The sequence below is a fragment of the Lycorma delicatula genome, chromosome 9, assembly GCF_047948215.1.
Source record: "Lycorma delicatula isolate Av1 chromosome 9, ASM4794821v1, whole genome shotgun sequence".
NCBI classification, from domain to species: Eukaryota; Metazoa; Arthropoda; class Insecta; order Hemiptera; family Fulgoridae; genus Lycorma; species Lycorma delicatula.
This window is the reverse complement of record NC_134463.1, coordinates 70,755,793-70,770,514: the sequence shown is the minus strand read 5'-3', so window position 1 is coordinate 70,770,514 and position 14,722 is coordinate 70,755,793. Positions and strand designations below refer to the sequence as shown.

The following is a 14,722-nucleotide window of genomic DNA, read 5'->3' as shown; positions in this document are numbered from 1 at the left end:
ATGTTTCTATATTCATGTGGAATCAAGTTCCTAGTTAAACAATTAAAATGTTAATGAAATACCTTTTACATTGTAAGAGTTGTAAATTGAAATTGTTTACTCCTTGAATAAATAAAAATGTTTACAGTGGAATAAAATTTATTTGTTCCAAAAATAAATATTTTCATGGTGTTCTATAGTCAAATAAACTAGACGTATTCTTCATGTCAATTGATATCATATTCAGACAAACTGAAAATATGTGGCAGTTTTATGTTAAATTTTTACACAGCAATTATTTTTTTATATATTTTTTATTTTGTTTAAAATATGATTACAAAAAAAAATAAAAATATTATATACATATTACCCATCAAAATTAGGCTCAGTCTCTGAGAAAACATACAAAGAAGATGTTTAGCATTTCATCTGCAGTATTTTGCGCATTGTTAATGTATTAATGACATTTTTTATCAGTGAGTGAGTAAAGTTTACTTACATTATATTTAAAATTTCATGAAAAATATTTTATTTATTTTAATTTTTGAAAACTTCTTTACAAATTTTTAGTGCGATCTAATTTTAATATGCTTTAATCATTTAAAATAAAGACAGTCTGAACGGATTAAGTTTTAAGACAATATTAAACAGAAGATTTCAAACCTAATAATAGTAAAATATCTGCTTAGTGGCTGTGGTTATAATGAAATATACCAGATTTGTAATAATTCTATTCTGCATTGGAGGTGATTTTAAACCAATCTGATATTGTTTTCATTAGAAAATTCATTCTGATTTAAATCTTAGTCAGGGTTTCAAAAAACAATTTATTCTCTAATGTCCTTCAATTCATTCATTAAGAATGTTTATGTAGTCATTTACCCTGTGGGAAGATGCACACAATCAACAAACTATTTTTATCAACTTTTTGATTTTGACTTACTCTTCCGTCAATGCAATGAAGAATTATCACAACTCATTATATTCATGAAGAAAAATACTTTAAATATTTGATGTATACAACTAAAGAAAATTCATTTTTGTCATAGGCTGTTTAGTTTTACTAATTTCTTTTATCCCATTTCAACTTTTTTACCATTGCATTTTTTGTGTATTTTGTTTACTGCATTTACAGATTCTTTTCCAGTGTAACTTATCAAAGCTTTCAATACATTTTACTGTGCTGTCCTCTTACTTTCTAGTTACTATCTTCTGCTGGCTAATAAGGTTACACAAGGAGTGGTAGAAGTATCAAAAGAAAATTATTTATATTATGAAATAACATAAAATAACAAGAAATAGTAGTTTAGCATAAGATGTAAATAATTTGAATTAACAAATTAATACAATACATGAATACAATTAAAATATAAATTAAAATTTTAAGAGTAAATCTTAATTAAATCCACTCAAGGCATGTTATGCCCTAGATCACATCCTTTAACTATATTGCTGACAGTGACATTTGGTATAAAATTTGTAGATGTAGTTAGACCATTAAATTGTAAATTTAATGTAGACATAAATGTCAGAATTAACTTTTCCTCTGCCAGCAATGAAATTATGTTCTACAACATGATTTCATTAAGTCCAGATTTAGTACAAAAATAAAAATGGCTATCTGTAAGTCAAAACTCATTCCAACTTTATTATATTAGACCTTAAATGATGAGTTAACTGTAGGCTATAGTTTTTTTTTTGTAGGGGTATGTAGGCTACAGGGATGTTGTTTCAATGAACTGTGAAAAGAAACAAGAAATAATAGTAGAAAACCAAACTACCCAGGTATTTTTATATACTGAAATCCTCCTTACTACAATTAACATAAATAACTGTCCTGATTTTTCTGTTTTGTTTGATTGTCTGAGGATAGACATACATGAAAGATATAGGCAACCAGGTGTGGAGGTACAAGATCCAAAGGAAGATTATGCATCAGGTGGAATGGAAAAATCAGGTGAACAGTTGAGGAGAAGGGTGATTGGAGGAGAGTTAGAGAAATAACTCAGGACAAGACATTTCTTACCTTTTGCTTAAACTTTAAAACGACTAGGTCAAATAGGACAAATTAATTAAATGTTTCATTAGTTTTCAGATTATCCAGTTTGAGTATAAATACAATTGTAAATGTATAAAAACAAGTACAAATAAAAAAAAAAACTTTTACATTCTTTTCTAAGATCATTTAAAAAATTGTTAAAACTAATATGCAATTTTCCTTAAAGTTAGTGAACAAAAAATATACTTATTTGAATCAACTGGTTCATTGACACATATTGAGAATCAATCTTAATTCTATGCCTATTCTTAACTAATAGAAAAAAATGAATTAATATTTCACATCTAAAAAATTACTTTGATTTCCAATCAAGAAATTCTTTAACCTTGGTTTTAATAGCAGAATGCAATTCTGGTAAATCTAAACTACAGAAATAAGGTATTGGAACTATTAGCTGGAATGTAACTTGATGGTTGTGATTAATGTATGACATTAATCACAACCATCAAGCATTTTTCAACAAAATGATGGAAGTATAGATTTTCTATTCTTAATAAATGTGTATTTTCACTGTTATAAACAAAATTCAGGGAGGGGGCTAGAAATGGGTCTAGCAACCTTAAGTCTATTATACTTAACCGTGTCTGTTGACATGGCTTTTGTGAATTTCTGAATATTTTGTTATTTCTCAATATTTGTATTAATATGTTGGTAGGTTCTTAAAAATATTTTGTAATTATTACTTTTAATGAACAATTATAAGAATTCAACAACACATAAACTTTAAGATTACAATAATAATAATTATTATTATTATTAGATATGCTGGAGGATGTGATACAGGGGTAAAAAAATTGCAGTAAATCATCTGTACCAAAAAAAGTTATTCCTGATATTGAAAATAGATTGAAAAAATGTGTAAGGTTCCTGAATATAATCAATAAAAAAATTAGTTTTGAACAGAGTACAAGAGTATTGGCATTATTGCCATCACTTATGTCTTTAAGAGATGCATTAGAAATAAAATAAAAATTAAAAGCAATAGAATGTTATTTGCAAATTCAGAAGTGTAGCATTATAATACATGGCAATATAAATTTTATTAAAAAAATAATTAGTTGAAAAGTTTTTAGTAACTAAGCGATGAAATATTCAAATACATAAAAAATTATAAATATTTTTAATTTAAATTGGTTTAGATATTTTTATACTAGAGCTAGACATTGTTGTAACTGTAACACTTAAGGAATTACAATTTTAAGTTTAGCAGTTCTGAGTGTTCGACAAGGTGGTCCCAAGTTTGAATTCAAGTGACAGACTTATTAATTTTTACCTATCACTTAGTTCATTTCTCATAAGTAAAAATTTTCACATTAATTATTTCCTCCACACTGACAAAACCCTTCTCGGCAAGCATATAAAAGAGAACGTTCTTTACAATAACTAATGCATTTTTCCATATTATTGGGACTACAATCTGGTGGTCCACCACATACACCATCAGGGCATACTAAAAACAAAAACAAAAATGTTATAATAGAGTAGTATTAGTAAATAAAAGAAGTTCTATATAATTCATAATTCAAAATCTCTGATGTAATTTGATTTACAATGGAAACTACCTAAAACTAAGATAAAATTTTAACAGCTTTCACCTTAAAAAAAAAAAAGAAAAAAAGAAAAAAAGGCGCTTTGTGGTAAATTAAAAATTTATTCTATATTTTAAACACAATACGTTAAAATGCAAATGATAAAAATCCTAGTGCTTGATACAAAATTTATGAACTAATTATTACAGTATTTGATATTATGATTTATTTATATGGCTAAAACAACAGTTTCCAACTACAGTCATATGTGATATTTATCATAAACAGAAACTGAAAGATTTTATCCACCAGCAACAAAACTTTTTTCTTTAAAGTAAGGATGTTTTTTGTTTGATAACCATTATTGCACTGTTTATAATAAAAAAAGAATATTTTAAAGCAACTTTTTGGTATTATGTCAAGTCATGATTGTTTCTATGGTGCCTTTGTTGTAAAAAAAGTCTTAATAAGTGTACTTTCTTTGTCATCTTTTTATATTAACCAAAAATCCTTAATATTTTCTTAGATAGTACATAAGAATGGTTGTTGATGCTAGAATCATTTAGATTTATTCATAAAAATTAATATGTTAAAAATGGAAAATCTTTTAGTCAGGTTGTATATTAAGACAGTATTGTAATACAAATTTTGTAACACAAAATTGTTAATTTTTAATAAACTATTATTTTTTAAATTAAAAATTGAAGTTTACATAAGAGAAACAATATATACTCAAACATAACATTTTTAAATAAGCCACAAAGAAATATATAATATAATAAGTAACTGAGAATGAAAATTTGGGAGGTACCCTCAAGTTAAATTATTAGAATTCATTTCTACACACAGCAAAATATTTATAAAATCATTATGTAAAAAATAAAGTATTAGTCTGTTTAATGTATTGGTTTTATCTAATTCAGTGTGATTGAACTTCAAATCATCCGAATATATAATGTACAGAATACAATGCCTTTGTGTAAAATAGTGAATAAGTATAAATTTTCATGTTATGTTAAATATACTTTTACATAATTCAATTTTTATGGTGATCTGAAACAGCTGATTCTGCTTTTGTTTGGAATGCTTGGAAAATTTCTTCAGTTTTAATTAAATAAATGTCTAATTTGCCCAATCTAATATTTAATAAAATCATGGCAATTCAGTCTGTTATACCGTTGAGCTATTATGTAAAAAACAAAGTTTTACTAATACATTGAGTACTGTGTTCTATCATTCAGTAAACAGTACATAAATATATTTAAAAAAATAATTTTATTATCCTGATTTGCCTCTTTGCTTTGTGTAATGATCACTACTTGGATATTTTCACAAACACCAATTTTAACTGAATAATTGATAATTATAAGTGGAAAATAATGCTTATGAATATTAAATTAGTTAATTATCAAATTAATTTTTTATTATCATCTGTCAACTTATTATTAAATGTGTGTGTTTGTGTGTGTGTGTGTGTGTGTGCTCGCGCGAGCGAGCGCGCGCGCGCATATGTATAGTGTTAGAATATGCATGAGTTGTTACTGACATTAATTTCTGCATGATAAATTTTTATTTTTTTGTATAATTTTTGTTCACTTATTTATGAAGGCTAAACAGTTTCTCACTCTCTAATTAGAAAGGAATTATCCTTGAATTTATCACATAAAATTAAGTTTTTCATTTAATTTAAAAAACTATAAATAAGCAAGTACAAATTATTCATATACACATATAATAACACTTACCGTATTTCAAAACATTAAATTTATATGATGACAAATAAAAATAAGTTGGACATAAAATAAATGCTAATGTAGTAGCCATAATTAAAAAATAAATTTTAAAATATTGCCCATCAATTAAAGGAGGCATGATTTAATATAATGATTAAAAATTAATGATTTTTTTCTAATTGAGCATTAAACTGTTATTTTTATGACTAACATAATTAATTGTCTTTTATATTTATTTATTACAGATTTAATTGTCATTCTATTATTTTATTTTTTTTTTTTAGGGGGATTATTTCAAGCAATGAAATGTTGTTATCTTAAAGGCAAATGATTTATTATCAATTGAATGATTAATAATGTAAATAATTTTTATTTTATTTATTTAATTATTCTGTTATGACAAACAAAGTGAAATAGAATATACCAAGATGCATTAATTCCTTATTAATCAAAGTAATTAAGCAAATTTATAAATAAATCAAAATTTGGTTTGTTTATACGAAGTTGTTTGTCGAAACCAGTATGACATACATACATTCATATGGATTCTTTTTGTCTAGATGAACTAGTTACTCAAAAACACAAAGATTTGCAAAAAAACACCCCATTGTTGACATACTCACTATATTTTTCCCTTTAATATAGCTGTTCTAGGTACATTTGCCAGAAAATTAAAAATTGATGCCCGCATGAAAAAAAAAAACAGTTCACAAGAAACATAAAGATAATATATCTTGATAAAATTTACGAAAAAGTAAAAAATTGACATTAATTATCTACCACTATGCTTCAGTTCAACCTAATTAGAATTCAGGAATATATATTATTTATCTCAAGTTTTCATGCTAATTTTCTTGTATTTTTAAGTAAAAATAATTAGAATATCCAAATGATATCAATATTATAAATAGTGAAGCAATATTGAAAACAAAAACAAAATCATAAAATGATCCATAAAGTAAATATTTGGTAAATGAAAATTCTCTAAACTCTACTAAAATTAAGAAGAATAAAATTACAACCAGATCAATAAAAGAAACCCTGCAATACCATTGATATTGGTCTATTTGGTAAAAAGTATGGAACAAAAATTCAGATAAAATTAGGAAAACTAGCCTTATTTTTTGTAGACAGTTATAATAACTAACTGGAAGCTCTTCAACTGGAGAATTAATTTTCTAGCAATAATTTTTATAACAAATAAAATTACCATTTTCTTCGAAGTGTATTTATTGCTTTACATCAACTCAATCTTTATTATTGTTATGTCGCATGCAACATATCTGAGGTATAACTGAATCTGATCAGTGTTGTTCTCTCTGAGAATAATGATGCTCATTATATAGCCAGTTCCTGTGATACTTGTAGGATAGATTATCATTTACATTTTAGTGGGCTTGGCATGCTGGTATGCAATAGTATATTTGGCACAAAAACAAAGGAAAACTATTCCACTCCACACTTTTGTTAGTAAATTTATCACAGGATTTTCTTAAAAATGAAAAAAAAACATTTTTTGAGATCATTTTTCGTATCAGATCTCCCATAACCCATTATGATTGTTAATATATGTATATAAAACCTAGTCTTATGAGATGAATTCTTTGAAAATCATCGTCAAGCTTTGCTTTCTATCAAGGATTTGATAATGGGTACATAATTTGCTTTTTAAAGTGGAATAGTAGGCTATTTAGATTTCACTGGCAAGATTGAAACAATTAATCACCCGTTTTACATTTTGGATTTTCAACCGGAGTGCACCAATATTGTGACACCTAAACAAATCTGACCTATTTTTCAAAGCTTCTATCTCTTTAAAATATAGGGATTTTTTTTTGTCTTCAGTCATTTGACTGGTTTGATGCACCTCTCCAAGATTCCCTACCTAGTGCTAGTAGTTTCATTTCGGTATACCCTCTACATCCTACATCCCTAACAATTTGTTTTACATATTCCAAACGTGGCCTGCCTACACAACTTTTTCCTTCTACATGTCCTTCCAGTATTAAAGCGACTATTCCAGGATGCCTTAATAAGTGGCCTATAAGTCTGTCTCTTCTTTTAACTATATTTTTCCAAATGCTTCTTTCTTCATCTATTTGCCGCAATACCTCTTCATTTGTCACTTTATCCACCCATATGATTTTTAACAATCTCCTATACCACCAAATTTCAAAAGCTTCTAATCCTTTCTTCTCAGATACTGCGATTGTCCAAGTTTCACTTCCATATAAAGCGACACTCCAAACATATACTTTCAAAAATATTTTCCTGACATTTAAATTAATCTTTGATGTAAACAAATTATATTTCTGACTGAAGGCTCATTTCGCTTGTACTATTCGGCATTTTATATCCTCCTGCTTCGTCCATCTTTAGTAATTCTACTTCCCAAATAACAAAATTCTTCTACCTCCATAATCTTTTCTCCTCCTATTTTCACATTCAGTGGTCCATCTTTGTTATTTCTACTACATTTCATTACTTTTGTTCTGCCCTTGTTTATTTTCATGCGATAGTTCTTGCGTAGGACTTCATCTATGCCGTTCATTGTTTCTTCTAAATCCTTTTTACTCTCAGCTAGAATTACTATATCATCAGCAAATCGTAGCATCTTTATCTTTTCACCTTGTACTGTTACTCCGAATCTAAATTGTCCTTTAACATCATTAACTGCTAGTTCCATGTAAAAATTAAAAAGTAACGGGGATAGGGAACATCCTTGTCGGACTCCCTTTCTTATTATGGCATCTTTCTTATGTTCTTCAATTATTACTGTTGCTGTTTGGTTCCTGTAAATGTTAGCAATTGGTCTTCTATCTCTGTATTTGAACCCTAATTTTTTTTTTAATGCTGAACATTTTATTCCAGTCTATGTTATAGGGATTTAGTGGTTGTTTACTTTTTCTTAAATAAATAAAATTTAAAAAATCATTAATATATTAATACTAATTCTGATTTTTTTTGAGAAAGGAACATATAGGGCTGATTAATTACTCCATTCTAATTCTTATATAACTTATCAAAATAAAATAATTAAATATTTTCTCTACAATAAAAAAAATTCAAATAAAAGTTGATTAATTTTGTTCCTAGAGAAACTTTGTTAATAAATTCTCATTTCTGTAACATCACATGTAGAACTGCTTTTGTCTTTGGAATGAATTTTGAGTTGATTTTACTGAGGTACCTCCCCTCCGATCCTGTTATTATGGTAGAAACATAACACAAACAAGTTAGGCTCTTAAAGACGGGTGAGGATTTTTCATGCTTTATAAATATGATCTTTTTATGAAGTGCATGCTTAGGCTCATGTTGACTCATCTTTTCATTAAGGCAGATTTATCACGTTTCCATTTATATACCAATATGGGCTCACATAGACAGGTGTAGTTTTGTAGATCATTTTAAGCGTGCACGTTGGTAGGGAAGGGAAGGAAAGAAAAAAGCTACACAGACGCTCTGCATGGCTTTGTACCACAAGGTTAGTATCGCAGCTCACCCGCCTTGTACACTTAGATTAACACATTTCACTATGCAAAGAAATCCTACATTAAAATTACAGTACAGGCTCGAAAGACGGGAGAGTATTGTACATAATTTACAGTTATATGGTGAAATACAGTAACACTTACACAAGTAGGAGTTCACATGTTGGGGCTTTCCTGTCAGATGAATGTAGATACTAAGTTTGTATTAGCAGGTTGGAAAAGAGTATTCCTCACAATAACATTAATTTATGTTTTTTTATCAAGAAACAAAAACCAGTAAACACAAAAAATATTTAAAGAGATAGATAGAATTGCATTAATGTTTATTATTTGCTTTTATAATGATAACTGTTAAAATACATGCTTTTGATTATTATTATTCAAAGTATATAAATAAAATAAATCTAAAATAAACTTGAGATAAGATTTCTTAATCACTAATGATACAATAAAAAGCTGAACCAAAGAAATTATCATTTATTCAAATATTTTTATTTATTACTAAAAACAATTACTTGTGGAAAACCCACAGTTAATGTAGGAGTACAATGTTACAGAAATAGTAGTACAAGTATAATGTGTATTACAACAAGCACCTGCCTCCCACAGCCAAGCTCGTGTTTTAATTCAGAACACTGTACTAACTACTGTACGTATATATAGTATGTATGTAACTACTGTGTGTATATACAGTAGTACTAGGAAATTTAAAAAACGGGAAGGACCCCTAAAAAAGAATACACATTTTACTTTTTACACATTTTGTATAAATGTGTTAAAAATGTATATTGAAATTTATAAGTATTATACTTTCAACTAAGTACATTAATATAAATAACACAAGTCAGGAATTAATAATAAAAAGGTCCAATAAAAACTATATAAATGTGATCGTAGCTAATAATATTGATCATAAATGTAAATTAATTACAATCAAAGTAATGTTAAACATACCATATAATTATAAACCTGTTGCTTAAGAGAAGGTTGGATCTCAAAAATAGATGGAGTGAAATTGAACATTTTAATAAACAGAATATATAAATAAATATAACATTTTAATAAAAATATACATAAATAAATTTTTTTATTCTACTCTTCATAAAATAATACATTATACACATCATATTAGAAATGGATATACTACTTCATGGATAAAAAAAGGAACTGTGCTAGCATTTGCCTGAATTCGTCAAGGGAAACCGTGGTAAAACTTTGATGAGAGCAGCATCACAAAATATACGATTAACTATATAGATTATATAGCCATATTTTCCAGCCCCATATCTTAAATTCATTTTTCTAATATACTACTCCCCAGATAAAAAAAAGGAACTGTGCCAAATTTTGGCTGGATAGATGAAGGGAAACCATGATAAAACATTGAACAGCATCACAGTTTATTATTAAGATTATACAGCCAGATATCAATCTGTTGAGTTACTTGAGTTCATTTTTCTATTAAACAACACAAATAATATAGTAACAAATAACAGTTGAGGATTATAAATTGCAGTCATAAATAATTAGATAAGTATTTAATAATATTTTATTATTTGAAATATAAAAAAGTTTATTTACCCCACAGAAAGTAAAATTAACTGTTTACCATTTACCCTAGTGAACCAAGGGAAACCATGGTTAAACTTTGCTCAGAAGAGCTTACAATGTTTTATGTCAGTAATATGCTACAATATTAAAGGTATATGAAAAAAAAATTATTGGCGATACATTCACTTTATGTTATTAATACATTGAATTAGCTTTTAAATAATATAAATTGCTTAATTTTAATTATTATTTCTTGAATATTGTGCATCTAATGAACTGAAGAAAAAATAAAAAAATTTTAAAGATAATGAAACATTAAATAAAATATTGTATCATAATACAGGTTACAGATATTACTACAACTTAAAATTAATACTTATTAATACAGCATTTACACATATTTTAACAAAGAAGATAAAACGAATTAAATTATAAATAAAAAGATGCGAAGTCCTTGCCAGGAATAGAACCAGGGTCACTTATTTACAAAAGATAAAAAAAATAATAATAATAACAAAAATCTGATTCATATCCATTTACAAATATAATTAATTTACTTCTAATCAGACAAATATTATTTTATTGACATAAATTAATAGAACTGTCTTTGGATAGGTCAACACTAGACTGGACAATTAAGAGCAATTATATTAAAACTGCAACTGAACTTGTAATTTATTAAGAGATAAAAAACTCAAACAAATTACATTTAACATTTTTTTATAACTGTTTTTTTAGTTTCTTTAAAGAAACTTGTTTTTTTGGAAGATTTTTATTCTTTGTAGAATTGAAAGTTTACATCTGAGAATGTAAAATTAATAGATTACAAATGAATAATTCTGCTGAAATAAAAAAAAAAATATACATACTGACATAACTAATTAATTAATTCCTTTTTTGAGCTTAGCAATTCCAAAACAAAAAAAAAATCTTTGGCTTCATAGAAGGTGATAAAATGAATTTAAACATAAAAGTAAACATTAAAAAAAGACTTGTTACTGTGTACAATTATATTCCTCCAAACAGGGTGTTCAGCTACATAAAAAAAAAAGTATGTTCTAAAGAAACCATTATTTCTCCTGATAATATATTGGATATATTGGAAATTATTGAAACTAGTTGGTAGAGACTGTAAAGTTCATATCTTTAAAGATGCCATGAAACATGTAATAAAAAATACTTCATCATGGCATTTTCAGATTTTGCAGAGTATATGTCAAGAAAACTAACCGGTCTGTTTCAGTAAAAGGAGAACTACATTATAAAACTGACATCAGTAAATTCAATTCTGATATTCATTGAAAAAAGCTTCTCTTCACTTGGTCCTTTTTAAACTGACTGAAAGGAAATAGTATTAATGAAGAAAAGAAGATAATGTTACAAACTACTAAATAATCACTTCGATTGTTGTCAAAAGGAAGAATTATTTTTTTATTCAAGGATTGTTTATATTATATATGATAATATTAATAATGAAGGTGAAGAAAATATTTGCGAACCTTGTGAAGAACTGCTCTTCATTTTAATATGAAATAAAAATGTTTATTTATTATTAAATTTTTATTTGTTTTTTATATTTAATTTCATGACAATTCAGCTCATAGCAATTCTACTTGCCTTAAGTTGTATTCTAATTTGTGTTTAATTAAAATTGATTTTGATAATTAACTTTTTAGAAACTTTACAACCAGCTTTGTAAAATTTAATTTAAATAATATGTTTTTTTTGTAAAATAGTTTAATAAAATCCAAAATATTAAAATTTTTAATACAATTTATTTTTTATAAGTGTTGTCACATCTCTTTATACTGTAATCATGAAGTAGATTTAAATTATTAAATTATTCATTATTGCATTCATTTAAAAAAAATTTTTGCAGTATGGTGCAAGATGAGAATCAAAACTCACAATATCCATGACTGAGAGTCAAAAGTCACAATATCCAAATTTAAGATGCTCAAAAAATTTTGTTTAACTTAACTACTTCAAATATTTTGTATTTCTATTGTTTTTTAGGCTATATGAAACAAATATTGGTCATTCATATTGTGTATAAATATTCAGATCACTCCCTAAATGTTTTTTGTGATTTACCAAAAATCATGTTTTGGGAGATTGTGAGTTTTGATTCTATAGGATTCAACTAATTAAAGATGACATGTGACAACATGGTCCCTTTATATGTTACTTGTCTTTAAGCATAATTGTGTTAGCTTGTTGGATGAATGAATGAAATGTTTTATACTATATATCTTATATTACTATTAGTTCCTTTATTTATTTGTTTTTTATTTTTGTTTTTTTTACAGAAGCTTAATAACATTGACAGAATTCTTCTGTCAATTCATGAAAATCTACAGGACCAAAAATTACAATATCCATGACTGAGAGTCAAAAATCACAATATCCAAATTTAAGATGCTCAAAAAATTTTGTTTAACTTAACTACTTCAAATATTTTGTATTTCTATTGTTTTTTTGGCTATATGAAACAAATATTGGTCATTCATATTGTGTATAAATATTCAGATCACTCCCTAAAAGCTTTTTGCGATTTACCAAAAATCGCAAAAAGATCTTTCCATGAGCAAAGATCATGGAAAGAATAAGAATAAAAACTAATTAAGATTAAAAATGAAGGGACAAAGCTCATTCATAACATTATGTAATATTATAAGATTAGAGAGAAGTAGCGTTTCTTATGATTTTAATAACATTTTTTTTAATATAACAATACTGGGAAACGAATCTTTGAAATAATAATGAATGCTAATATTTGTTCCATGCAAAGTGTTGTACAATAAATTAATTGATACAATTTGAATTTCTGCATATAAAAATATACACTAAAAAACATAAACACTAATAATTTACAAGTATAAAAATTAACAAAAAATAACAAAGTGCATTGGGTTTGGAAAAGTGTGTTTTATGGCAACAGTTAACTTTACATTTTCATGAGGAAATTCAGTCAATTATGGCCAAGCATGAATAGTTAATTATTTATTGCTTCTTTCCCCAAATTATTTTTTTTATAGGTTCCTAAATAATAACAAATTCTTACTAGACAAAATATTACAATGTGAATCTGGTCTAACAATTTATGTTTCAGTCTGATATTTCTACAAATTACATATATCTGGGGTTGAGTGAGGAAGAGTTTTCCATGCTGACCTGCTGTTTTAGAGTGGTTCTATAATAATGGGAGAAAGTAACTCCAACTATTTTTTAAATAGTTAAATCAAATCATCAGTCGTTTATATGCTGCTGTCATCCATCCTGCATCAACATAATTCAGTCGCCCAACAAACTGTGGGTGGAATAGGCCCCCTTGAATTAGAGACTTTGAAGTACCCTTTTACATAGATTTTGTTCATCTTGTCTGGTGTTAAATCTCTTTCTCATTCATTACATTATCATTTTCTACCTTTATCTTTGAATCTGTCTTCTCCAAGGTATTTCATGGGTTTTAGCTTGATGCCCATTGTTCATGCAATTATTATTATAATTACAAAGTCATTTAAAAAGAAACCAAACATTTAATATTCCATATTACATGGAATATTAATACTCATTGTTTCACTAGTGGTGGTGTGTCATTACTAACAAATAAAGTATTATTTCTAAAGAATCCTACTAGGTTCTTTAGAAATAATATTTTGTTTGTCTTGTCACTTTGTTTTGTTTCCAGTCTGCAAATATGTCTTTAATGAGATTGTAGATTTTTTTTTGTATAAAAAAAAATGATAATTTTTGAAGAACAACTTGTTTGTGAAATTTTGCTTTAAATTTTGAAGATACTTATAGAACCTGATGAATTTAGATCTAAATTTAAAAATTTCATTACTAATTATGCTAGGTCTTAAAAATCCAGCTGTCATGTTGAGTGCTTCCAGACCACATGGCTTCAGTGCTAGTTATTTTCTTCTCCACATTACAATGTTGTCTGAACATTAATACTGGCAAATCCTTTTAGTTTATATAATGAAATGTAATTAATTGTTTTTATTTATTTTTTTTTTTGTACAATCAAGAGCATCAATTACAAAAGGAATTTTGAATCTATTACTTCACTTTCCTTTGACTTGAGAAATTTCAGCTGCATTTCATGAAAAATTAATTCATTAATTTGTTTTAAAAACTACTTTCTCAAGAATGTAATTGAATGTTTTTGTAATAGTACTTTTGTATATACTGAAATCCTTGCTAACACTATTCTGAAATCCTGGATATGATTAAAACATTCAAAATTAGACAAACATTCAAAATTGGCAAATATTAGTTGTATACTGAATCAAAAACTGAATTTCAGTCTGATAATCCCCATCTTTTATTATCAAAAGTATTCAAATTGGTAAAAAAAAAAAACTATTTGTAATA

At 26.4% G+C, this 14,722-nt stretch overlaps 1 long non-coding RNA gene across 1 annotated transcript; it reads left to right on the top strand.

Moving 5' to 3' along the window:
- Positions 1-401: 401 nt before the first annotated feature.
- LOC142330512 (uncharacterized) lies at positions 402-12,700 on the top strand. Its single transcript, XR_012757791.1, has 3 exons — positions 402-459; positions 5,585-5,658; positions 12,652-12,700. It is a non-coding gene; the product is annotated as an uncharacterized LOC142330512 (long non-coding RNA).
- The last annotated feature ends 2,022 nt before the right edge of the window (positions 12,701-14,722 follow it).